This window comes from Nuphar pumila, chromosome 1 (genome assembly GCF_984573655.1).
Source record: "Nuphar pumila chromosome 1, dmNupPumi1.hap1.1, whole genome shotgun sequence".
In the NCBI taxonomy this organism is placed as follows: Eukaryota; Viridiplantae; Streptophyta; class Magnoliopsida; order Nymphaeales; family Nymphaeaceae; genus Nuphar; species Nuphar pumila.
This window is the reverse complement of record NC_143249.1, coordinates 78,378,194-78,405,239: the sequence shown is the minus strand read 5'-3', so window position 1 is coordinate 78,405,239 and position 27,046 is coordinate 78,378,194. Positions and strand designations below refer to the sequence as shown.

The window sequence follows — 27,046 nt, the reverse complement described above, 5'->3', positions numbered from 1 at the left end:
CCAACAGTGTAAATGTTTACAAAAATAAGAGTACAAAAAGTCCAAAATAGGGAATACATCCCAACAACACCCAAAACCCAAAAACCACCAGGTACAGGATCTGCAAGGTAAGTGTGGATCCTCCGAGCCTCCACCGTGTATCATCGCATCCGCACTATACCTGTTCGTCACCTACATCCCCATAAAACGGGGTCAGGCCTCTTGCGAGGTGGTGAAGAAACAACCACAAGCAGATATATATCATATAAAAAAGAATAGCAGGAATAAAGCTAACAAGTGTAAGTGCCATGTCAGGTGAGTGCAAAAGTGACAAGTACTAGTCAACTAGAAAATAGCAAGCTGAAGTAACAGTAGAACAAGTACTAAAAGCAGTAACCAACTGTAACAAGTGTTGAACAGTAAAGTAGCCAACTAACAGCTGAAACGAGTAAAGTAACTGAAGTAAAGTCTATAGAACAAGTAAAGTAGCAACTACAGTAAGTCAGTTGTTTGGTTAGTCTTTAAGTTCTTCTGATTACTCCTTCGGGTACGCGAAGGAACCTCGCATTCTGTGAGACTTGCACCCGACGTCTGTTATTCAATTCTAGTGTGATAACCGGGGAACCTACAGACCGAGTCAATCTTATGCGAGCAGCACACGGCTAGGAGAAAACACTCGCATAGGCAAGGAATGCAATCAATACTATTGCAATAGTGAGGTCCTAAAAAGGCAACCTCGACCTCCTGACTCTGAGTGACTGGAGGCCAAAGGACGCTACGACTCCTGTCAAAACATGTGTCGTAGTAATGACATGTCACTCAGGGTTGTACCATCCACCCTCTCCCAAGGTAAACTATTTTGTGAATGGGGCGAAGCAGGTTTATCTTTCTTAGGCTCATGTTCATTCATACCTCTCAACGAGGAATTTGCCTCGTGGTCCCTGTGGGGTACACAAAATGAGGACTTGGCCTGCCCATTCACGTGCTCAGCCTCACGCGGCCAACGGAGCACACTGCTCGTGAAAGCAGTCATAACACCATATTATTTATTTCTGTTTTAGGGTATATCACACAAGTGTCCATTCACAACACAAGGGCCACTGCCCAAGGACTCCAACTGAGCCCTCAACAAGTTATATTTATTCATACCCTATGGTGTTCAATTTCAGTCTTTTCATTCTTGAAGTAAGTGCACCTGGTGCGCTTACCAATGCCTCAAGCAATGTACCTCCTCAGGGTACGCACTACTCAGTAACTGTGTCAGGATGTGCCAAGTGCAAAGTGTAGAAGTATCACATGATTACTAACATTTGCACATATATAAGTACAGAGGCATTACATATATTATTTTTGAGAGACAATTAAGTGTACAAGCAAATACACATTCACATGCATATGATATTTCATCAGAATTTCATTGTATAAAGCATTGTTTCTAAAGCATTACATTGGTACTATGCATAATCTTGCAATAATTTTCACAGACAATCTGTAGCATTTTGCATACTTCAATGTTAAGATTGCGTTTAGCAATATTCACATACGTGGTTCAACACACTTATATGTTTATGATGAAATCTGGGATATTCCCGTCTTATGAGAATAACATTAGCTATTTTCACGGTATGGGTGTCGCGACCCGAAACGAAGATATTTAAACAACACTTGTGTTTTTAATCGACGAAGTCCTTAAGTTCATGAATTTGCAAAAGTGTTCAACTGCATACCTTTCTAGTCTGTCGAATGTAACTAAAGCATAAGGGTTTTCCTTATGCAACATGACACACATACGTGTCGAAGGTAATTTTTGAAATAACCCATCTAATGGGTATTACATTGGCATAACCACGGTTCGGAGTGCTGCGCACGTGGACCCTAAACAAACCGTTTGCCAAACCGAAAGTGGAACAACTCTTATGGAATTATATATTTAACTCGGAGTGTAACATCATCTGGAGAAAATACTTGGACAGGACACAGGAGTGTCGCATGTCCATTTGGCTATGCCGAAACAATCATTTAAGTGTTTTGACATATATGTATATACATATCTATACCTATATGTATATGTATTTATACATATTTTCCCATTTCAATTATACTCAATAAGTTACGACCTTATGTATATATATATATATATATATATATATATATATATATATATATATATATATATATATATATATATATATATATATATATATATATCGAACTCGATGAAACCCAAGGCATGTGCACTTATGCCACAAACCTAACCGAAGTGCGAGGAGGGTGTGGGGCAATACAAAGGCTAGCTTGAACCTAATAGCGTTCGGCTCGAAGTAGGTGTGAGCTGGTTGTTGATAAAACGTGTTGACAACCACAATAGTGGCATAACAGGGCTGCAAGTGTGCCAACACGCGGATCCGCACACGTGCTACAAAAAACTCTAACTAAAGCGATGGTCTGGTCCCATGGACCAGACTGTCACACTAGCTAACCAAATCTGGTCCAACTTGTGGATCGGACCAGACCACTAACAAGGATCCGGTTGGGGTTGGCTCAAGACCCCAACAAGGGTAAATTGGGTATCTAGTGAAAGGGGATGCCAAGGTTGGTTCAAAGTGTCTGGTCCCTAGGACAAGACAACAGCTATAACATGCCAAGGTCTGAACTTTTCAGTTCAGACCTGGGCTCTAAGAGGCTCAGCCGACTAGGGGAGGCCCGGGGTGTCCAGCACCAAGTGGTTGGCACCCGGCTCCAACAAGGTGAAGCTGCAGCTAGCACCGGGTGCTAGCTGGGCTGCCAAAGGGTTCAGGTGTGAACCTCGGTTCAGACCTACACCCATTAGGATCTAACAGGGCACCAAGGGTGCACGGCTTCCAAGCGGTGCGCACCCAGCTCCAGCCAAGGGGAAAACCGGCTGGGCTGGGCTCATGCACACAGCCGGTCAAACCAGGCTGTGTGCTGGTCTGAACCCCTTCGTTCAGACCGGTACCTACCCCAGCCAAAAGAGAAAACCAAAAGAAATATAAATTATAAGGATCAACAGGCCTAAACCCAGAGTTTATACCTATACTATATATATTTATCATATATTTTTTTTTAACATGCTGGGCGCGCAGATCAACCGCATGGCGCCCAGCTCCAAAGTGAGGCAAAAAGGGCCGACTGAAGGGTCTGGTCCACTGGACCAGACCGTGAAACCCACAAACAAAAGAAACCAGAGCCCAAAGGCTCGGTTTACTAATGCTAAAGAAGTGCTGAGCATGGCACAAGGCCGGCCCAATCGACTAGGTACTGGGTTGACTCAAAAGCAAAAAAGGGAGGGGGGTGAATGGGACCAGCTAACGAAAAAAGAAAGAAAGAAGAAGAGAGCCTCAAAAGAGGGGCCTGGTCGCGCCGTGATCCTAACCAAAAGAGTGACTGCAGCCCCAGTCCAAGGTTTGGGGCTGAGTTGAATCCAACGCCCAAACAAAGCCCAATAAGGGTCTCACAGCTGCAGTGTAGACTCAGCCACATGCATGCATTCCAAACATGCCCAAAAGGGGCTGGGTGCATGCTGGACGAGCCCAGCTCGGTCCAGCGCACCCCAGTTGCTCAACTCGTCCAGCACAAAGAAGCATAGAGCCACTTCAAAGTCGAAGTTTTCAAGAAAAGTGAAAAACAAAAGAGAAACAATGAAAAGCATATCATGCATTGAAATCAAAGCATGGAATCATGCATCCAAGGGAGAGAAAAACATGGTGGAATAAAGAAAATTCTTACGCATGAACCAATATGAACAATAATCCAAAGGAAAACCTTAGAAAGAAATTTGTTACTCTAATCCACCGAAGGGGCACGCACGCATAGGTGCATTGCAACCTTGGCTTCATGCTTTGACACTAAGAGCACTATGCAAGGTTTCTTCACCTTAGCAGCTTGAAGAAGCAGATGGTAGGTTACAGCTTTCTACTCCAAGAGATACCCACGACTGGAGGTAGGGAATAAGAGAGAGAGAGAAGGATTTTGGGAGTGAGAAGAGAGGGAAAGAGTTAGGAAAAATCGCCCAACAAGGTGGGGCAGATTTTTCCATAGAGGTCTTATAGGGTGTGCTTTTGGGATGGACGACTATGATATGCCCATCCAAGATGGAGGGCAGGGGTGCTCCACGCCCCCCCATAGCCAATGCATGTCAAGCTTTTAAAAAGTTTTAGAAACTTTTCAAAAATGCCATTTTGTAAAGCCATTAAAACTTCAACAAAATTACAAGGGGGCGCCCTTGGCTGCCACCCAACTAACCAAATCGATTTTAAGTATTTGAAATTCTTCAAATTCATTTCAAAACTGCCATGGGGCGCCAGCCCCATGCTTCTCTTTTGGAAAAGACGCCCCTCATGATGGCCTTCAAGCTCCATCATGAGGTTTTGGAAATGATAAGTGGCCAATAGAGGCCTTCTTTTTAAAGCCATACAAATTTATTTCAAAAAGGCCACCCAGCTGGTCAACCATGGCCATGGACGTCCACTATAGGGGTCGTCGAATGGGTTTGGGTCCTCTAGTTGCTTCGTATTCAAATCCAAAAATCGTCTATGGTATACAAATTAAATAATGCTTATTTAATGCAATAAAATATTAATTTAATTCCAACAATTCATTTTGTTCTCTTCATAACCTTAATTAACATAAAATGCTCAATGCCTCTTAAGAAAATTACCTTTCGTTTGCAAGAATTAAGCGTTTTAAGATTCGAGTCCAAACTTGAAGCAAAACTCGTAATTCACATGCACTGACGAGGTTTTTTCATCGTTCGGACCTCAAATTCAGGGTGAATCACCATACCCCTATACCAAACTTTTCCTAAAAGTTTCGGAAGTTAATTCTCTCTAGATTTCCCGCAATTGCTCTTTTACATAAAATTACGCGATTTTACCCGATTTTCAAAATAAGCAAATTTTCAGAAATTGCCAAAACATAAAAATTCATCGATTTCAACATAATTATGCAATATACATAAAAAATGAAAATCGTGGATCTTACAGGTTGCATGCCAAAATTCAATCTGCAGTCGGATCAGTGGTCTGGGGCATACCATATAACCAAATATACTTGGGATTCCTTCATTTCTCTATCTGTATTTTCTGGATCGAATGTATCTTCTGAATATCAAGAGTGGTGGCAAACTGTCTGCCCACCCTCTCTTTGTCTTTGAATATTACCATCAATAAAAATTTACTTTTAAGCTTTTTGGGCCAAAATTTTATTCTTTTATTTTGTTTTATAGTATAAAATGGTCACGATTCTAGTGACGACCCCATCCCTGGTAAATGGGACATTTCTCCTACTTCTCTTCAAAATCTTTTATCATGGTCAATGACCTCGCCTAGGTAACAAGGCACATTTCTCTGTTATCATAAAAATGGTAACACAATTATCACAATTCTTGTGATGACCTAATCCCGGGTAATGGGATAATCTCTTAAAATTGTCTACCAAAACCCTTCATTCTTCTCTCACAAATTTTTGGTTTTCAAAAGATTTCCTCCACACTCTAACCATTCCCTTATTCCACAGGAGAACTTTGGCATCATAAAATGGTTCAGACACGAACTGACAAGCAGACTGTTCAGCAGCACAGCAACATCGAGAAAGAAGAAATAAACTCTCCCAGGTTGTCCAGGGGACATGACTCAGAAGAAGAAAGTGATGTTGATCCTGCCATGTACAAAGTGTTCCAGAAAATGATGTCAAAAAATGATGGCTGAGCAGGCTATGGCTGGTCCGAAGAAAGCAGCAGCTAAAAGCAAAATCAAGAAGAAGCCCCTGAAAAAGCATATCAAGATCAGTAAGCAGAAAATCCAGCATGACAGTACCTCAGAAGACTCAGAATTGGCAGAAGAGGACTCTAAAGAAGAAGAGCATTTGATATATATCTCGAAGCATCTGCGACAGCCTAAGAGGGCAGTTGAGGAGCCTGTATCAGTGACACTCAAGTACGGGCCCCCCGCAGAGGACCCGAACCAAGCATTGACCAAGATAGTCAAAGATTTGCAAATCTGAGACAAAGGAAAGAAATCATATACCAGGCAAGACTTCTACCTCGAATTAGAAGGGGATAACAATTTGGAGAACCTCCCCAGGAATTTCATTAAGTTAGATGGAACCGACGATCCCAAAGCCCATTTGGCAATGTTTTTCGCAGAATGCGCCAGGTTCAGCGAAGTTAACCGTGCTCTTTTCCTCTGCTTCCCCCGCAGTTTGGAGGGGATAGCCGCCAAATGGTATGCCGAGCATGTCAATTCCATTGAATTAAGGGATTTCGACAAGGTTGTTAACATGTTTATCGAGCGCTTTCTGTTCAATACAGAAGCTTTACCTACGCTCAATCACCTATATAATCTCAAGCAAGAGACCAATGAAAAGGCCAGAGATTTTATCCACAAATGGAGAAGTATTTGTAACAAAATGAGGAATCCCATCTCTGAGGAACATGCCCTCCAAATTATCCTCAACAACTTCTCATAGCCTTTAAAAAGTCTCATTTTTCATACCCATCCAAATCATTCATTGAACTGACAGAACGAGCAAAATGGCTCAAAATGGGAGTAGAGAATGGAGTATATGAAGGCATCACTATGGCCAAAATGCCCAGGATCAGAAGAAGAAGGCACATTTTACTTACTCGGTTGATGCTCCGGGCGACAATCATGGCAGTAGCAGCAAGAATGGTAACAGCAGTGGCACGAAGCCTGATCAGAACAGAGGAAGAAAAGGGAAGTTTTTCAAGAACAGTGATAAGCCTCTCTCAAGCGGTCCTCAACAAAAAGGGGATCCTCAGGAAAAGCCTAAACATATTAATTGGAGTAAGGATCGCAAATTTACTCCTTTAGACCAGCCTCTGGAAAAAGTCCTGGAATACTTACTGTCCCATGGAATGATTAAACTTCTCAAAATTGCATATCCACCAGTGATCATGGGAAGATTCAAAGAGCAATTCTGCAAATTCCACAGGGCGATGGGGCATGATACAAAATATTGCTTCATTTTGAAACACTTGATCCATAACTGCATTGATAAGAACATCCTCATAGAAGAAGAAGAGGAAGGCAAAATGGAAATCCTATCAGCTTCATTCCCAAACCATTCCGCAGCAACCATTTCAGAACACTTATTTCTTCCACAAACCCATATATGTCCATGCTCCGAGAAAGATATAAGTCTACAGCATCAGGTAATGGTTCTGCTTCGGGACCAACCTACATTCCAGAAAATGAACATTATTTTGATCCTAAATCAAATGAACTCGTCAGTTGAGAGCAAAAAGACCCAAGGTTTCCTGAAAAGGTTCATTAAAAAGGAAGTCTTTGCAGAGGAAGCAGAAACCTCTAAAGCAGCCGAAGAGCGGGCCAATAGTCTCCCAAAGCCAATCACGGCACTCTCCAACATTTCCATCCTAGAATTGACTCATGATTCCCCCAAGCATCAAGAGGTGCTAGATGATCTATTAAGGAAAATTAAGGTGAAACCAGGCACTACGCTAGAAGATATGACACAGATCGTAAATCAGGCGATGACTAATGCGCCTATCACCTTCTCTGATAAGGACTTGCCAAAACCTTATTCCTTCCATAACAATACATTGTACATCGTAGTAAGGACCAGGGGCATGATTGTCCCGCATGTACTTGTCGATGGAGGCAGCAGCCTCAACATTTGCCCAGAGATGACAGCAAAAGCCTTGGGATTAAAAGAGGAAGAATATGTGCCTGATCCAATTACAATCTATGGCTTCGACAATCACGGACAGACTTTTTTTTTTGGGGGGAAAATCAGATTGCTGATTTCGCTACGGAACGCATTGAGATATCGTTTAGAACCAAGTTCTGAATCATTGTGTGATGTGTTTTGCTTAGGTCTTGGTTTAATATACACTATAGCCTGTACATTGACATCACCATCTGTATATTTTTCTATACATTTATTATATGTGTATATGTTAGCCATGCCTCCCTCAGTATCATTTTTTTAGCATCTGTGCCCCACCATCATGATATGGCATTTGTTCCTGCATCTTTATATTTTCACTACTCTTATTGTGCATTCATTCGTGTCTAGCTCTTGCGTCAATAAATGGCATCTATGCTCACTCACTGCATACTTCATCTGTTGCATCCTTCACTTACAGCATATACGTTCCCTCATTTCAATTACTGCAGATTAAAAGTCTCACTTATATATATGGCTCACTGTTGTATAGCCTCTCCAAGCAACCTCAAAACCTTTTCTTTTGCTTCATGTTCAATCTTCTGAAGGTTTTGAACTGAGATCTTCTGCAGTAGACTTCCATGTATCCCCAGATTCGGGGATGGGTTTCTGTGTTCAGTATGGCATTGGATCCACGCATAGCCCATGTTGATTTCTCTGTTATGGAACTTCCTTAAGTCCCTCACCTATGCTGTCATTTACACCATCTAGCCTACAGTAACCCTATAGCTTCCAGCGACTGTGTGTTGCCCAGCTACAACCTCTACACAGGTGGAGGTTAACTTCAAAGATATCAGCCAGGCCTCTCCTTGCAAAAGCACTTGTGTTCAATCTTACCAAGCCTCCAATGACAGACGGACTCTGTCTTCAATCTTAGCCATGACAGAAAAGCTGGAACATTAGTGATTTCATTTGTTGCAGTTTTCTCCTGCATAGCTCAAACAACAAAACAGGTTTTGAGCTTACTTTATCAGGTTTGGGCAGAGCCCTGACTAACAATTGCCAATCAATTAAGGCCCCATTGCAATAGTCGCTGGTAGGTTGGGCTCTGTATGAGCGTTGTTTCGTCCACAGTAATCTTCACAACAGTCCACTGTTGCACACCACCACTACTTGTAACAACACCCACTTTGTCCATTAAACCCACCTTCACCACACAGCATTCACGTGATCACTTACATCTTCCACTCCTATCATCAGTTTAGCTGATGATAGCACATTTCATTGCACCCACAAAAGCACTTCCATTTCATTACCAGTGTTCATTATACCCAACAAACATCCTCTGCATCTCTCACTATCCGGCTTCCATCTGTAGCTATGCCCTATGCCCAGTACCTTCTTCATATTATTCATTCCCAGCACACCTGCATTCTATATAATATACTCACTCCAATCTTTCCTCACTGTGATTCCCTTTATCATATTGTTACCTCACGACATGCAAGGCCTCCATAGCAGTTTGCAAAATTTTCTGCAAGAAGGCACTATGTAGTTCCAGTCCTGCCACCAACATCCTTCACAACCGCATGTTCACCTGCATGCTCACCCTCATCCACCACCAATGCCCAGGCCTCTTCTCTAATACTTGCATATCTGTTATTCTTACACCTTTGCCGAATCACCATGCCATTCATCACACAATAAACAAACTGTGTAAATGCACATTTTATCATTCATTCAAGGCAAAATTCTGAATATATTTTTTATATATAGTTTCTCATTTGATTTTAGATGTTCTATACATATATACAGATATATATACATATATATGTCTATACACACATATGTATACATATATATGCATATATATCTATATATATATATACCCATATACATATATATGCATGTGTATAGATATATATATATCATTTTCCTATCTTTCCATCATAAATGTCTTGACATATGAGCATTTCTCTCTTACCATTGGCATCTTTTGAAATCCATGTGATATGTAATTCTTTTCCATTTTTCATACTAACCAAGTATTTTCGGCAGGGGAATATGTGGAAAAGGTCATTATTTGGAGTTGTAAATTCCATTTTATGTGTTGTAATAGTTAGATCTTAATGAGAATTTACATTTCCTGTTTTAGATAGAATGAATGAGCATTGCAAATATCACGAATTGCTTATTTTCATGCTTTTTGCCTTTATTTCTCAAAATCTCACAATGGAGAAACACGAATGGCACGTGCACCATTTCGTAAGAGGTAATTAATCCTAAGTTGATGATTTGCATCAATGGCCATAGTCAGGATGTAAACAAAACTTAGTATTTTTATCTTTTATAAAATAACACTGGATCCACACTGGATCCTTTTAAAAAATTCATCATGTTTTCTTCAAATATTTTCCTCTTTTATCAGAGTTTAGTTTAAAATTAATTCAATACGTATACCAATGACCATAGTCAGGGTATATTGAGAGTTAATTTCTTTCTAAACTCTATAAAAGCACCAAAATATATTTTATTCTTCATTTTAATTTAGATATGATTATTATATAATACATTCAATGACCATAGTCAGGAGTGCATTATATCATTAATCTTATCTACATTCATTTAAAGAATGAAATATGATTTTCAAATCCCATTTGAAAAATTATTTAAATTCATTCATCATTTAGGATAGAATTGCATCATATTTCCAAAATTTCCTTTTCAAAATTCCAAGTGATTCTTTTTCTTCATTTCTCGGATCAAATCTTATTTATAAATTTAAATTCAATTCTATCTCATTTCAAAATTCAAAAATTCAATTTCAAAGTCCAATTTGACTTTGAAATTTCAAAATCATGTTTATATTCAAATTTTAATTTCCAAATCAACATCCAAACTTTAAGGTTCAATTTAACTTTGAAGTTACCTTCTATTTCAAAATCAAGTTTATTTTTCTCATCTCCAAATTCAAAAATCAAAATTTGAGATTGATTTTGAATCTCAAAACTTGACTCTTCTTAAATTTTAAATTCAATCTGGGTTTTTCAAAACCCAGATCCATCTTTAAAGGTCCTATTTGGACTTTTCATAATCCAAATCTAAAGTTGGATCCTAATCCCAACTTGGATCCAGATTTCAAAGTACAATATCCATTTTTGGATCTCAGACTTCAGATCCAAAATCCATTCTAGGATCCAGAAACCAACTTCATCTTGGATCTCAGACTACAGATCCAAAACCCATTTTAGGATCCAGAATTCACTTCCATCTTGGATCTCAGGCTTCAGATCCATAATTCATTTCTAGGATCCGGAATCCAACTCCACTTTGGATCTCAGACTTCATATCCAAATCCATTTTAGGATCCAAAATCCAATTCCACTTTGTATCCAGATCCCAGATCCAACTTTATTTTGGATCTCAAACTTCAGATCCAAGCCCATTTAGGGTCTTAGAAATTCAACTTCACTTTGAATCTCAGATCTCAGATCTAGATTCTATTCCTGGTTCCAAATCTGAATTTCATCCTGATTTCCAACATTAAATCTAGAATTCAATTCCATTTTAAATATTCATTTCCTCTCCTAAATCCAAGTTTAAAATTCAAATTCAAAAGTCCATTTCTGACTTTGAAACTTCATTTCTCTTTCTCTCAACTTCAAAATCATTCTTTTTCAAATTAAAGACTTATTTTCTTAACTCTGATACTTTCAAAGACTTAGAACTTCAAAAATATCCTTCCTAATCTATCCCAAGTTCTAAGTTAGATTCTACAATTCAGAAACCATTTCTTCACTCCATTATCAAATTCATCTCAGGACACTTGGAGATTTCCAAAACCCCTTTTTGAAAAGAGCATACATCCTTGCATTGCACAAGCATGATTCTTTGTGCATTTAGATTTAGGATAAATTCTTAGATAATATTTAAGCAAAGCAAAAAGGCATAAATTCGATCCTTGGTTCGATTACCCCTGGTAAAGGCGCCAGGAACGGTTGAACCTCGTACCGACGAGCGAGCCCCGTCTCTCCATTTTTCCCGCAATATATTTCAAAAATGGAGGCGAGTAATTTTCTAAATATTTTCAAATCCAGGTCAAGTGAGACCCCGCAAAAGAGTTCCTCTCCCTCTTCTTTCCTTTCTTTTTCTCTTCTCTCTTCTTTTTTGTCTTTTATTTTCTCTCTTCAAAAAGAAGAAAATAGAGGTCGGAAAGGAAAAGAGAAAGGAAGAGAGAAAAATATTACGAGAGGAAAAATTTTGCGATGATCACAGTTTTGGCGACTGTGATGGGACTACGTCTTCGTCCGATCGAATTTTATGCCCTTTGCTTTGCCTTTATCTAAGTCTTTATTCTACCAATGTCAGCTTCATTTTTCATGCAAACCTTAGGAGCCTAGACTCTCTCCTAAAGCTGACATCATTGCATATAGGATTTAAGTATGGTTTGGTAAGACCATATTGAGGAGATTATTCCATGTTCACATTAGACTTAGGTCTGAAATACAACTCTCCTCAATTCTAGGGATTGAATGCAAACAATGTATGCTTCTTTTCATTTAAATTCTATCTCTTTAGGACTTGCATTAGAGCTTTTCTGGTTTTATCTGCATGTTGAACATGGTTTTTGAAAACATCCTTACGTATATTATCCCAGTCTTCACGTTGCTGGGCTGTCTCACTGAACCATAGTTTAGGAGAGAGCCTTACAACTGGACCACTTATTTGGGTTCGCGCCCCCCTACCACGTACCTAAGGGCCATAGTCCGACGTATATCGGTAGGTGCTCAAGGATGTTTGGAAACCTTACCTTAGAACCGGAGAATTATTTTTATGCCACGTACTTCGAGCTTCAGCTTGAGTATATCGGCATACCTTGATTGGAATCAGATGATCTGAACCATAGAGTTAGGATTAGGGTCCTACAAGCCATTTCAAATGTTGCACTTAGAGTCAGCCTTTAGGGAGTGCTGTGTGCGCATCCTTGTTTGTGCAGCTTTGATTATGCGATATTTCCTTATATTCTCCTATATATATATTAAATCTTTTCAAACCCTGGGTGTATTGTTCAAAATTTCTCCTTATTTTCAAAAACCCCAGGTGTATACTTTTTCTTTTCCTACATTCATTTTTTCAAATTTTCTTTAAAAACCCTGGAAATTCTTTTTCTAAATCTTTCAAAATTTCCAGGATTTATGTTTATCCTCTTCTTTCATCAAAAGTTTGTCCGTAAGTCTTGCACTCTATCTAATTCACTTCCTCTTTGCCTCAGTATCATTCTGATGGCGCCTGATTCCCTTGATGATGTCTTTCTCATAGATCATGTCTTCTATCAAATGAGGAGTGAAACCTCGGATCATCGGGTTATCCAGTCTCATTCCTTCTTCCCTCGGTGGTATTATTCTTGGTTCGCCACCTTCTCGCGTATGTTCCCAGATGTAAACACCCCAAATTTTTCAAAATCTTTTTAAATATTCCCTTTTTGCCCCTGAATTCATTTTTGAGCAAATGAGTCATTTTAAATCTAAATTCCAGTTCGTTTCTCAAGTTTTACTGAAATTAAAATTCCTTTTATATGTCTGACTTGATTTCGGATCCGGACCCATTGTCAAGATCCGAATCTGAGCCTCATTGTCCAAATTTTTAAAATTATAAAAAATACCAAAAATAGTTTTTAAAATAGCTTGGACAGTCCATCCGACATCCGTTTGGATCCATCACGTTGTATTTCTCGATTCGAGTGTCAAAACTCGAACATTTTCTCAAAACTTGGGTCCAAACCCATTCTTCTGAAAGAATTTTTCCCCAAAATAACCCTGACTTTTCAGAAAAACCCTCTTTTGTAAATATTTCTTGAAAATACAAAAAAAATTAGTTTTAAATCTTTGATTTTAGGGTTTTATTCTAAAAATGTCAAATATATATATATATATATATATATATAGAAAATGTCAAGAAAGAAACAAAAAAATAAATAAAAAAAAAAAAGCACAAAAGGTGACCTTTTGAAAACACCCTTTTGAAAAATCAAGTTTTGGAGAAAAACTTCTTTTGCAAAAATTTATTAAGGAGACCCCTCTGTGGAATTTAAAAGAAATTACAACGGCCATCGCCTTCATCACCCTCTCCTCCCGTCCATCTTCAACAAACTATTCCCTTTCAGAGTTCTCCTCTCCATCTTTAAAAAGGGACGAAGACTCTCTTCCTCCGGATCCGTTTTCCACCCTTCCCCCTTTCCTCTTTCCTTCAGATCGCTTCTTCACCACCGCACCCCTCTTCTGCAACAAATCGTCTTCTACCCCTCCACCTTCTTCTCCTTCACGGATCCGTGATCACCCCTCCATCGCATGCTCCCCTAAATCCTCCTTCCTCCTTCTTTCCCGGTCCTCTTCCCCTTATTTCTTCTTGTTGGCTCCCCCCCCATCAATGGAAGGAGCTTCAATCCCGAAGCAATAGCCACGGCATCTCCACTTCGTCGATTTCGCATCCTCTTCCTTCCTCCTTCAGATTTTCGGCAAAAACTCAGAATCTACGCAGGAGGCATCATCCTGTGGCAGTAACATTCAGGTGAGGCATTTTTCAGAATCCTTGCAGACTATGCGTCACCAGTGGAGTAAAGTGTAGATCTGCCAACCTTTCTTCCTCATTCGGTTTGAACGGAACTCTGCAGCCGAGCTACTCTTTCATCCAAAATTTTGCAATTACAAGTAAGTAACTGCCCTACATTCTCCTCCTATTCTCTATAAATACTTTGTTCTTTTCATTTTCCAGCATTTTCTGGTTCGATCTTCCTGCTATTCTATATTTATTCCTTTTTTTTTTATCTGCATCTTAGGGCACAATAGGTAGGGACCGGCCTGCATATAGCAGGACCGACCCACCTGCGTGCTAAATCAAAGGAATACAGTCATTCCAACATTCTTTTTTTTTTTTCTCTCTTCTTTTGTTGTGATTTCCTATATGTGCTTTGATCTCTTATGCGACTTTTCTTATTTTCGTTTTCCGGTGTCTTGTATCTATTAAGTGACTGAGTTTCCAATTTGTATTTCCCTTTTATCCAATGTCTATATTTCTACATTCCTCCTTGAGGTATGTTTATAAATTCATCCATCGCAAATCGATTTTGTATTGCCGAAAGTGGTTATCCATTTACCACTACTATCTTGATGAGGCTATTTCTGCAGAAATCAGTGTGTCGTTTGTGAGCCTTATAACAACATCTACTGCATGGTTAGTTCAAAAAAAAAAAAAAGAAGAGCGGATGAAATTCTTTTATATGATCCGGTTTGATGGAGCTGAGATATTAAGGTATCTAGTCGTTTGGTGGTTTGTCATGGCAAGCCATTTGAATTATTTGTATTTTACTTATTCAGCAGGATGATTATTTACCTTCACACATGTCGCAGGAGCATCTTTACTTTTGAGTCTCCAGCATATGTGCACGATTGTGTTTTGGATGACTTTCCTGTACAGAATTGTGACATGTACCTCCGTGCGTTGGGGTTTTGATTTGTTATAACACATGTATATTCTGGTTGCATTTCTAATTGCTCCTTTTAGCATGGTTTGGATTTAAGATATTTTAACTCAATGTCGAGCTGGTTGATATAAATTCTGCGCAAAATGTCCAGTTTCGTTGGGCAGGAGAATGTCAGGCCCTGCACCGATATTGCAAGCTTTTGGGAGGTTGCATAAATGAATCCCAACATTTCCTTATGTTCATACTATGGAACCCAGCATTATTGAAACTCGCAGAACGATGCTTTCAAAACTCTGAAGATTACCTGCCATGAACATTTTGGCATGACAAAAGCAGTGGTTCATTAAGATCAGAAAGTGTTTCCTTCCAAGTCAAAAGGACATCTTTTTTTTTTTTGGGCTCGAGTGATAATTAGGTAGGTCGAGGTTCCCAGGCTGAGGTAAGATGGCTCACATAGCGATGATGGTATGATGCTTCCAGTGTCTGTGATATATATTGTTGATATCTTTATTTTCTTTTTTCTCATTAGATGTTGTGGCTTTGAAAGTATTGATACAGCCAAAACACCCGAGATTGTTGCAGCATGTTTTGTCACATATTCAAAACGATTGTTGGTTATCAACCATTTGAAGCTTGTGAGGAATCAGTAGTTGATGCTGTAGAAAATCAGCTGCAGCTCATCAATCACATCTATCATATTTTCGTAGCCATTCCATTTACTTCCTGCAACACACATTATTCACATTATATCCCTGTTTTATTTATTACACTGACACCATTTCAGCTCATGTATGTCACTTTTTGTTGTTCATCTTATTTTCATGCCTATAGCACTTAATCACAATGCACATACACTCACTCAGCATCCTCCCCCACCACTTTATCACACCTCACTCACTGTCATATGTGCGCAAATTTCAGTGTTCACTTCACTGCATCAAATTGCGTATATGCATAGCCGATGGGTGTAACCAACTGATATTTAGCAATTTTTTTAGGCATAGGTTCTCACGCACTTAGTCATTTCACTCTATGTCATTCCATTTCTCATAACAATGACAGCCTACCTACACACTGGGTTTGATTTATTCACTTCAGCAAATTCCCCTTTGCTTCTCCCAATTAGACATGAGGGGAGATCTAGGGAACTTCAAGATATATCTACCAGAATATTATAATTTCAAACAGGATCATGATTGAGGAAGAGAGCACGAAAAAAAATGCAAAGGAGTCATATGGCATCCCTATCATGCCTGCAGAATAAGGCAATTAGCTGCAAACTGCAAGGTGATGGGGATGCATGTAACGCCCCAGATTTCCAAAACAAAGCTAAGTTAAAATTTTCATGAATTTCTTTTTTTTTTTTCTTTGCAGCAGAACTTAGAAAAGCTTTTAGCAGCGGAATCAGACGATAATGAGTCGTCAGTTTTAGAAAACTCCGAGCACGTTGCAAGTATGTGGCCAAGCAACTCATTGACCACCAAAGTGTTCCATTTTATCGAAAACATATGTTTATTACAACACTACTGCTTAGGAGAGCAGTGTAGGTTCAATAAAAAAGGAAGCAGTACAACTCTGTCTAGAGAAACCCTGGAACTCGATGCCGCATTGCTCCGCATATCGCCACGCAGGTCCAACACCTGAAATCCCCATAAAACGGGGTCAGAACCACTGATGGTCTGGTAAGCATGCAATCATGTAACCATTCAACTCAAGTACGATAATGACCACTCAGGGTCGCAATGCGCAATAACGACGCTCAAGCCTCCAAGACTTAGCGTATATCGCAGGAGCCTCCTCAGGGCTATGAGTTGAACATCCGCTCGAGTCTTCATGACTTAGAGCAAGCCTTTTCAGGGCTGTGATTTGAATAGCCGCATAAGTCTCCACGACTTAGCCATGACCTCTTCCGGGTCTCAAAGTGATGTCTAGCTCAAGTCTTCATACTTGGCACATCCATATCCCACGCATCTAAGGACAACTCTTTGAGCTTCGCTTAGTCATGCGGATACAACACGGGTCTTTGCCCAGTCGGTCCAGTAGTATACCGAACATGACACCTTCACAAAGGTTATGCAGGACTGACTCAACACGTCATTCACTCATACATTCAAAGCATCGATGTACCTAGAACTAATGCATTGTTTGATAATTAACCGCTCCCGCCTTTGGTACGCAGGTAGAGCTATTGTCCGGGCATCAACGCGACGTTCTGGGGGTTGATTATTCTATGTATTTTAGATACCCCAGAGGCCTGTTGACCCTATCCATAGTAGGGCAGTGTGTTTCAACTGGGAGAATCTTACTAGGCCCATATTCGGATGCATCCTCTACTTGCAGTAGTTGGGTTCAATCCTTAGATCTTAAGGATAACCACGACCCCAAAACCCATGAGTGACTGAGGCCATCGTGGACTCTATCAGGTCCAAAGTAAAATACATGTCACTCAAGGCTGTACCATCACTGTCATTCCACAGTGAGCATAATTCCTGAAGGGGTCTGCCAGTCTTACAATTACTTGGACAGAATCTGCATGCCATTTAGGCAGCCCGTGCTTTCAGCACTACGGGAGTATGTACCCGACCCCATTCAGTCTGCCCCAACACAGTCATTACTGAGGGGGTACCCCTAACACGATCTTCAACCGCGGGGTATGTGCGACCTTAAGTCTTATTCATATGCATGCAGAACACCGCTCTTTGGCACTTCGGCCACCACGAGCATCACACCTCTTTGGGTGGAAACAACACACTCTGGCTCTTCGGCCCTTACGAGTCTGGTTGTGTAACCGTTCTCAATGAGCATGCATATGACTCGATCTAAATAGATCGGCTACTCGGCGTATTTTTACGCAACGAGTCCAAACCTAGCCAAGGCGCAACCTCTACTCCGGCTCAGCGGCCCTTACGAGCAAGGTGCCCTTGCAGGCACAAGGATACGAGCCGATCTGGCATCGTTCCATCAACGGACATCATTATGCCGTTCCATTGGTTCCGACAGCTCTTCTGCCAACCATTTCGTCAGCACCTCCCCTGCTCTACCGGCAGTGGTGCGACGAACCCTTCTACGTTGTAGAGGCAAACCATGAACTGGGTAGCACTCTGCTATATGTCAGAGTATCCTGCTACGTTCTTTCTGAGCTATTCTTAGCTTCTTCAGAAATTTCAGCAGCACTTCCTCTCTTTTACGGAGAAAGCGTGCGTTTCTTTTATCCATTTCAGCGGCATCTCCCCTCTTTGGTAGGAAATCGCCACGCTTAATTCGGGAAATGGATGCGCACCGTTGTGCGTACTTTGCATCCATCAAGGTTGCAGGAACCCTTGGCCATAGCCAGGCCATACGAAATTGACTTAGTCATTACGTAATGAGCATTTTGCCAAAAACCGAAGCCTTTCCAATAGGGGCTTCATTCGTCAAGCAGAATCTTGAACGAGGAGCGGTCAAGGAATCGCATGGGCGATTTGGAGTTTGATCTTCATTTGAACGCTCATTTATGTGCTATATATGTAGTATAAGCAGAAGCCTGTGCTTTATACAGCGGCGGCGTAAAGAAATGCATATACTATTATTCAGGGTGTGTAACTGAACGAAATATTCTACATATATAACAAAGCAGAAGCCTTGGCATCGTTCGACGCGACGGCGTAAGTAAATACATTGCAGAAAGCAGGAGCCTTGGCATCATACGACGCGACGGCAAAGGTAAATTACATAGCCTGTGCGATATAAGACGCGTCGGCAGAATCAGCAGATATACACCTAGATCCGCATCCAACGATAGTTACGAGGCGAGCGGGTGAACACCGAAGTGTCCTAAAGGGCTCAACCAAGAACTAAAGCGAGATACCATTTTGAAGAACGCAAATACTGCGTGTTTGAACATAGATATATCCGACGATAGTTACGAGACGAGCGGGTGAACACCGAAGTGTCCAAAAAGGGCTCAATCAAGAACTAAAGCAAGATACTACTTCAGAAAGTATATTCTATATACAAACAGTCAAATACTGGAGAGAGATGGATCAACGAAGCGAACTTACTTCAAATCGTGGAAGAAACGGCTCCGGGTTGCTTCTTTGGCTTCGAGCGTTCCTTCGAGAGGTCAGACTAAGTCAGATGAAGCTGACTTAGTTGAGAAAGAGGTAGAGTAGGTCAAGCTACTCAACCAAAGTGGTTTGAACCAAACAGGGTTCGATCCAAGTCAACTGGGTTCAGCAGGTTCGAACTCAGCTCAAGTAGGCTAAGTCTGGGTTCAGAAATCCAAACCGGAATCTGGACCAAAAAGGACTTTGACTTTGACTTTAAACCCAACTAGGTTCAAGTCAAGTCAACTGGGTTTGGACCAGGTCAAGTGGGTTCAGACCCAGGTCAGGTGGGTTAGGACCAGGTCAGGCAGGCTCAGGCTAAGTCAGGCAGGCTCAGACCAGTTCAGGTGGGCTCAGGTGGGCTAGGCTAGGTAGGGGAGGTTTAGGAGAGAGAGAGAAGGCAAGAGAGAGAGGGGGTCGATTTTTATGAGAAGAGAGAGAGTGGGGAGGGCTATTTATAGCCCAAGCCCACCTCCTCTTGGATTTTCTCATGCCCCTTCTACCCCCTTGGCTTCTTTTTAATTCCAAGAGGTTCCTTGGTGTGGGGCCCACTTGGATATTCCATGGGATATTTTTGTAGGTCCCACCAGATATTTGTTGAGGAATATTTCTGTGGGTCCCACCAATATTTCCGTGGGTCCCGCAAGAATTTCGGGTTTCCGGCGATTTTTTTCCGAAAAATTCTGAGTACGCCATTCTCTTCGTATTGACGTAACTAAGAAAGTTGGCTCGAGGAAATCCTTTGTTTTTGTTTAGTTAAGAGGTTATGGCTTCCAGAGTGTTTGAGCATATATTCGCAAAGCGACGAATATCTCAAGTATAACTGGTTCGTACAAATCGATCTGATTTGTATTTCGGGTTCAGATGTTATTTTTACTTGAAAATGCCTCGTGAATTTCTTCAGAAAGATACTGAAAAATTGCGGGTCTTACATCATTACCCCCTTAAAGGAATTTCATCCGCGAAATTCAGTTAAGTGTACTAAGTGCGTAACTCGGGATGTTTCTCCCATATGTTAGATTCATAATGTTATTCACTTAGTTCAACATCATATTTATTTCAATCATAACCTCATATCATGATTCTCGATCAATTGAGGTATGCTTCTCATATCTGAGTTCAAATTATGCTACAACCACGATAGTTTTGTTGAATCAATGTTCTTCCAACCGGCTATCAATATAGCCATCTTGTGTAACTATTCCATACACATAGATCATTCTTCTAGAGATTAACCATATTGGAATAAGTCCCCTGTCAGACTACCTGGTATTGGAAACGTACCTCCTCACAGGTTCGCCCTCGTCAGACTCACCTGATATTGGATCAGTACACCCTCACAGAATCATACTAGCTAAGCTACTGATTTTGGAACATATACACTCGCACGGAGCTGTATACCCTCACAGGCTCACTCTGGCTAGACGATCTGATCTTGAATATGTAAAACCTCACAGGGCTCTCTTCTTGGGAACAATTCCTCGATGGTTTATTTTATTAAGTAACTTTTAACGTTCTAATTACGCAAACTTAATTTTTCAATCATGGGGTCTATAGCCATAAATTTTGGGCATAAGCACTTAAGATTTTTATTTGACAAAAATTACTTTACAGAGCAAGGATACATATCTATCCAGATGACCGTACACAAGGTCATAAGCCACTTGTCTCAAGCATTCATTGGATCTTGTCTTTCAATTGCTTCTTACCCAACACAACTCTATCTATCAAGGTATTCAGATTCCTTGATATGATCATTATCCGTGAGTTGTTCGGCTGTCACCGCATAGACACGACCTGCCACAGGTTTCTGCTCTATCCTGGGTAGTGGCAGTCGTTGTTGTTGTATTTGTTGAGAGGGTCCTCCAGATCCCATATTTCTTCGTTGAAGATCTGAGGCCTTCTTGCGGCATTCTGTTACACGATGCCCTGGTTTGCCGCAATACAGGCAACCCCCTGTATCGCGAGGACAAACCCCTCCGGGGTGATCTGAGCTACACCTCGGGCATCGAAAATTAGACTGTCGGTAGGGCTGATTGGCTTCTACCATCTGTAATGGCCGCTCGGCCGGTGGAGTAAAGTTGTTCTCCTGAAAATCCCTCTTATAAAAAGTTGGTCGTGATTCTTGGCCACCGGGGAACGTCCTCTTGTTGTTCCCATTACTTGCTACCGGTCGCTTTACTACGACCCCTTTGCATCGCTCCCAGTCTGCACTAATCTTTGAAGCTGCTGCCATAGCGGCTTGAAATGTTTGGGGCATGCTAGTTATGACTCGAGATCGTAGCCCTTCCCGAAATCCATTGATATATTTATCGGCCCTCTCTTGGTCAGTATCGAATAACCGAGAGCAGTACCGCTTAAGGTTCTGAAACTTGGTAGTATAGTCGATAAGACTCATACCACCCTGCTCTAGTTCCAGAAACTCCATCTTTTTCTTATTTCTGGAGTGCAACGGGAAGTAGTTATCCAAGAAAGTTCTCCGAAAGTCAGTCCAAGGAATGACTTCGACTTGTGAAAACTGGATAAGCTTAGTGGTATCCCACCACTTTCGTGCATTATCCTTCAGCCTATATGTGCCGAAGTTAGTCTTTCTATCCTCTGGTACTCCCAATACCAGGAATGCCCGCTCTGTTTCCTCGATCCAGCTTTCTGCAAGCTCTGGATCGGCACTGCCAATGAAAACAGGTGGGTCGAGTTTGAGGAACCTTTCATATGTTATTCCTCCAAGGTTCTCATTGCGAGGTGGGGCTGGTGCTTGCCTTGATTCACGAATGGCAGACACAAGCCTGTTGAGTGTCTCCAGCAGGAAGCCCTGCGTATGGGACTCCTCGCTCGGCATGGTTCTCCTCGTCCTAGGAGCCATTTTATCTATTCACACAAATACACCCAAATTAGAGAAAGTATAAGATTTATACTTACAGTGCGATACCGCAAACATGACGGATCTTGAACCAGGTTTCTCAGACTCATGCTTTGATACCAATTCTGTAACGCCCCGGATTTCCAAAACAAAGCTAAGTTAAAATTTTCATGAATTTCTTTTTTTTTTTCTTTGCAGCAGAACTTAGAAAAGCTTTTAGCAGCGGAATCAGACGATAATGAGTCGTCAGTTTTAGAAAACTCCGAGCACGTTGCAGGTATGTGGCCAAGCAACTCATTGACCACCAAAGTGTTCCATTTTATCGAAAACATATGTTTATTACAACACTACTGCTTAGGAGAGCAGTGTAGGTTCAATAAAAAAGGAAGCAGTACAACTCTGTCTAGAGAAACCCTGGAACTCGATGCCGCCTTGCTCCGCATATCGCCACGCAGGTCCAACACCTGAAATCCCCATAAAACGGGGTCAGAACCACTGATGGTCTGGTAAGCATGCAATCATGTAACCATTCAACTCAAGTACGATAATGACCACTCAGGGTCGCAATGCGCAATAACGACGCTCAAGCCTCCAAGACTTAGCGTATATCGCAGGAGCCTCCTCAGGGCTATGAGTTGAACATCCGCTCGAGTCTTCATGACTTAGAGCAAGCCTTTTCAGGGCTGTGATTTGAATAGCCGCATAAGTCTCCACGACTTAGCCATGACCTCTTCCGGGTCTCAAAGTGATGTCTAGCTCAAGTCTTCATACTTGGCACATTCGTATCCCACGCATCTAAGGACAACTCTTTGAGCTTCGCTTAGTCGTGCGGATACAACACGGGTCTTTGCCCAGTCGGTCCAGTAGTATACCGAACATGACACCTTCACAAAGGTTATGCAGGACTGACTCAACACGTCATTCACTCATACATTCAAAGCATCGCTGTACCTAGAACTAATGCATTGTTTGATAATTAACCGCTCCCGCCTTTGGTACGCAGGTAGAGCTATTGTCCGGGCATCAACGCGACGTTCTGGGGGTTGATTATTCTATGTATTTTAGATACCCCAGAGGCCTGTTGACCCTATCCATAGTAGGGCAGTGTGTTTCAACTGGGAGAATCCTACTAGGCCCATATTCGGATGCATCCTCTACTTGCAGTAGTTGGGTTCAATCCTTAGATCTTAAGGATAACCACGACCCCAAAACCCATGAGTGACTGAGGCCATCGTGGACTCTATCAGGTCCAAAGTAAAATACATGTCACTCAAGGCTGTACCATCACTGTCATTCCACAGTGAGCATAATTCCTGAAGGGGTCTGCCAGTCTTACAATTACTTGGACAGAATCTGCATGCCATTTAGGCAGACCGTGCTTTCAGCACTACGGGAGTATGTACCCGACCCCATTCAGTCTGCCCCAACACAGTCATTACTGAGGGGGTACCCCTAACACGATCTTCAACCGCGGGGTATGTGCGACCTTAAGTCTTATTCATATGCATGCAGAACACCGCTCTTTGGCACTTCGGCCACCACGAGCATCACACCTCTTTGGGTGGAAACAACACACTCTCGCTCTTCGGCCCTTACGAGTCTGGTTGTGTAACCGTTCTCAATGAGCATGCATATGACTCGATCTAAATAGATCGGCTACTCAGCGTATTTTTACGCAACGAGTCCAAACCTAGCCAAGGCGCAACCTCTACTCCGGCTCAGCGGCCCTTACGAGCAAGGTGCCCTTGCAGGCACAAGGATACGAGCCGATCTGGCATCGTTCCATCAACGGACATCATTATGCCGTTCCATTGGTTCCGGCAGCTCTTCTGCCAACCATTTCGTCAGCACCTCCCCTGCTCTACCGGCAGTGGTGCGACGAACCCTTCTACGTTGTAGAGGCAAACCATGAACTGGGTAGCACTCTGCTATATGTCAGAGTATCCTGCTACGTTCTTTCTGAGCTATTCTTAGCTTCTTCAGAAATTTCAGCAGCACTTCCTCTCTTTTACGGAGAAAGCGTGCGTTTCTTTTATCCATTTCAGCGGCATCTCCCCTCTTTGGTAGGAAATCGCCACGCTTAATTCGGGAAATGGATGCGCACCGTTGTGCGTACTTTGCATCCATCAAGGTTGCAGGAACCCTTGGCCATAGCCAGGCCATACGAAATTGACTTAGTCATTACGTAAAGAGCATTTTGCCAAAAACCGAAGCCTTTCCAATAGGGGCTTCATTCGTCAAGCAGAATCTTGAACGAGGAGCGGTCAAGGAATCGCATGGGCGATTTGGAGTTTGATCTCCATTTGAACGCTCATTTATGCGCTATATATGTAGTATAAGCAGAAGCCTGTGCTTTATACAGCGGCGGCGTAAAGAAATGCATATACTATTGTTCAGGGTGTGTAACTGAACGAAATATTCTACATATATAACAAAGCAGAAGCCTTGGCATCGTTCGACGCGACGGCGTAAGTAAATACATTGCAGAAAGCAGGAGCCTTGGCATCATACGACGCGACGGCAAAGGTAAATTACATAGCCTGTGCGATATAAGACGCGTCGGCAGAATCAGCAGATATACACCTAGATCCGCATCCAACGATAGTTACGAGGCGAGCGGGTGAACACCGAAGTGTCCTAAAGGGCTCAACCAAGAACTAAAGCGAGATACCATTTTGAAGAACGCAAATACTGCGTGTTTGAACATAGATATATCCGACGATAGTTACGAGACGAGCGGGTGAACACCGAAGTGTCCAAAAAGGGCTCAATCAAGAACTAAAGCAAGATACTACTTCAGAAAGTATATTCTATATACAAACAGTCAAATACTGGAGAGAGATGGATCAACGAAGCGAACTTACTTCAAATCGTGGAAGAAACGGCTCCGGGTTGCTTCTTTGGCTTCGAGCGTTCCTTCGAGAGGTCAGACTAAGTCAGATGAAGCTGACTTAGTTGAGAAAGAGGTAGAGTAGGTCAAGCTACTCAACCAAAGTGGTTTGAACCAAACAGGGTTCGATCCAAGTCAACTGGGTTCAGCAGATTCGAACTCAGCTCAAGTAGGCTAAGTCTGGGTTCAGAAATCCAAACCGGAATCTGGACCAAAAAGGACTTTGACTTTGACTTTAAACCCAACTAGGTTCAAGTCAAGTCAACTGGGTTTGGACCAGGTCAAGTGGGTTCAGACCCAGGTCAGGTGGGTTAGGACCAGGTCAGGCAGGCTCAGGCTAAGTCAGGCAGGCTCAGACCAGTTCAGGTGGGCTCAGGTGGGCTAGGCTAGGTAGGGGAGGTTTAGGAGAGAGAGAGAAGGCAAGAGAGAGAGGGGGTCGATTTTTATGAGAAGAGAGAGAGTGGGGAGGGCTATTTATAGCCCAAGCCCACCTCCTCTTGGATTTTCTCATGCCCCTTCTACCCCCTTGGCTTCTTTTTAATTCCAAGAGGTTCCTTGGTGTGGGGCCCACTTGGATATTCCATGGGATATTTTTGTAGGTCCCACCAGATATTTGTTGAGGAATATTTCTGTGGGTCCCACCAATATTTCCGTGGGTCCCGCAAGAATTTCGGGTTTCCGGCGATTTTTTTCCGAAAAATTCTGAGTACGCCATTCTCTTCGTATTGACGTAACTAAGAAAGTTGGCTCGAGGAAATCCTTTGTTTTTGTTTAGTTAAGAGGTTATGGCTTCCAGAGTGTTTGAGCATATATTCGCAAAGCGACGAATATCTCAAGTATAACTGGTTCGTACAAATCGATCTGATTTGTATTTCGGGTTCAGATGTTATTTTTACTTGAAAATGCCTCGTGAATTTCTTCAGAAAGATACTGAAAAATTGCGGGTCTTACAATGCAAGTGAAGGGCTGCCTGAACTCAAGGATGGACCAGGGAAGGTGTTAGCAGCTGAAAATTCATTAAGCAATGGGACCATTGGACCACCAAATAGTGGCTATCGTAGGCCTGTATACCAACAAGATTTCTTTGCATAGCCGAACTTTCATGATGACTGTGAAAAGATGCAACAGAACCAGTGGCATGCCTTCCGAGAGAGCTATTTTTATCCATTTAACAGGGCTTATTCTTTCCCATCGGAAAGTGAAAAACAGTATGTGCCATACGGGATGCAGTTTCTAGCTTATCCACCAGATGTCCAGTTTCAAGATTTTCAGTACTTTGTAGTCATTGATTTTGAGGCAACTTGTGACAAGGAAAATAATCCTCATCCACAAGAGATTACTAAGTTTCCATCTGTTATAGTAAACAGCATGACTGAGCAGCTGGAAGGATATTTTCAGACATATGTTCAACCTGCTTATCATCACCATCTGACAGATTTCTGCAAGGAGCTCACTGGCATCCAGCAGATTCAGGTGGATCAATCTCAGGATTCCATTCCATGAAGTATTTGGTGATGTCTGCTGCAACCTCAAGGAGGCTGTCCAGCTGGCTGGGCTAGCTTCGGAAGGTCGTGCTCATTATGGCCTGGATGATGCTAGGAACACTGCCAGGCTGCTTGATAATCTCATGCGGAGAGGGTTAAGGTTCTCGATAACTAACTCGCTCATGTGGCAAACACCTGCACACTCCCTGCATATCTTCACTACACAGTATAAATGAATGTTTGTTGCATCCATACCCCATATACAGTATTGCCTGTTAGCCACCATTACCATCTTTGCGTACTATGTTCATCACTGCAGCACATTCCCATTGTATACTCACACTCTCATATATCCACACACTTACCACTGTTGCACACTGTCACACTTACTGTTTACTTCCTGCAACATCTCTTCATTCATGACTCACCTGCCACTTCCTTGTTGGCTACCCATTGGCATCTCGACTTATCATTCATCATTGTTATAGATGTCAATTCGCAGAAAGTTGATCCATCACCTACAATTTGTGGAAATCGTTATTTCATCAATAAGATCGGAGTGATGTCCTGTTGCAATGGTTAACCGAGTTAGTAAAAAAAATC

At 41.8% G+C, this 27,046-nt stretch overlaps 1 pseudogene; it reads left to right on the top strand.

Annotated features, from left to right (window-relative positions):
* Positions 1-5,697: 5,697 nt before the first annotated feature.
* On the top strand, positions 5,698-26,679 carry LOC149849042 (uncharacterized; annotated as a pseudogene).
* Positions 26,680-27,046: the final 367 nt, after the last annotated feature.